The 1,207-nt window shown below is 78.3% G+C and overlaps 1 protein-coding gene across 2 annotated transcripts in view; it reads left to right on the forward strand.

Moving 5' to 3' along the window:
* The window catches only part of HMGB1 (high mobility group box 1), a 7,656-nt gene continuing 6,449 nt past the window's right edge, over window positions 1-1,207 (forward strand). Inside the window, exon 1 of one of the 2 annotated variants that reach the window (XM_042014309.1) lies at window positions 1-170. The gene's annotated coding sequence lies outside the window, so the exon portion shown is untranslated. Of the gene's footprint in view, window positions 171-292; window positions 326-1,207 lie in introns of those variants that run through there. The other variant, XM_042014308.1, reaches the window with a different exon arrangement.

Consider the following 1,207-nt stretch of genomic DNA (forward strand, 5'->3'; position numbering starts at 1 on the left):
TACCAGCGCCGCGAGTGTGAGGAGGCTGCGTATCGATCCCGCGCTCAGCCATTGCGGTGCACCGGGCTGCACAGCGACCCAGCCAGCGCTGGGGCCGGGCGGGCGGCCGCGGGAGCGTCTCTGGGGCTCGGGGCCGAGCGAGGGCTGCGTGCCGACTCTGTCTGACACGGGTGAGTACGCGCCGGGGGCAGCTGGGCCGGGCGAGCGCGCTCGCCCGCCCGCCCGCTCACAGCCGGGCGGTGAGCCGGTGGTGGCCGTCGTGCTGCCTCCGCTGCATGACCGCGGAGCGCGGGGCAGCGCCGGGCTCGGACGCCCGTACACAAAGGCGAGCGGGGCTGTGCCCGGGAGACCCTTCCCCGGGCGGCGAGCCCCCCGGCCGGGGCGGGGCGGGGGCGGCGGGCGACTTCGGGAGAGCGGGGCGGCGGGAGGCAAGGAGCGAGGTGGGGAGAGAGAGGCGGGCAAAGGGAGCCTGGTGAACGGCTGGGGGTCGCCCACCGCGGGGGGCGAGGGCCGCGCCGTACCCCGCCGTAAGCCGCTTACACGGTACCTCACCGTAGCCATCGCCGCGGCGGCGGGGCAGGTGGTGGGGCAGCGGGGGCTCCGGGCGGGCCGCGCCGCGCCGCCGGGGCGATGGGGAGCGCGGGGAAACGGGGTGCGGGCCGGGGCGCCGCTGGCCCCGCGGCCGCCCGGCTGTAACATGGCTGACGGGAGCCGCGAGCGAGAAAACAAGGCGAGCGGCGCGGAGCAGCAGAGGAGGCGCTCGGGCGGGCGGGGGCGCAGTTCGGGGAACTTTTTTCTCCAGCAGCCGCTGCTCGCCCGGCCGCGGGGCCCGCGGTTCCGGGGCCGCAAAGCTCGGCGGGGCGCGGGAGCGAGCGGGGGGTCCCCGCCGGGGCTTCGTCCGCGCTGCCGGGGCTTGGGCAGGCGCTGAAAGCGCGCTTCCCCCCCACCCCCCAATCTCCTTCCCCCCCCGCTCCCACCCACCTCCCCCCGTCTCCCGCCCGCCCTCCCCCGGCTGCAATGGCTGAGCGTGTGCGCCAGGGTAGCGGCGCGCTCACACAAAGGGAAGGGAGGAAGGAGCCATGTTCTCTACGCGGCGGCGGCAGCGGGCGACGCCACAGCGGCCATTCCGCGCCGCCCGGACTGCGCTGCCACCGCCGCCCCCGCGGGCGGGGGTCGCGGCCCGGCCCCGCCGCGGCCCCTCTCGGCG

The sequence above is a fragment of the Corvus kubaryi genome, unplaced genomic scaffold, assembly GCF_017639235.1.
Source record: "Corvus kubaryi isolate FWS band 111438036 unplaced genomic scaffold, C.kubaryi_AGA036_p1.0 split1-65, whole genome shotgun sequence".
Classification (NCBI taxonomy): Eukaryota; Metazoa; Chordata; class Aves; order Passeriformes; family Corvidae; genus Corvus; species Corvus kubaryi.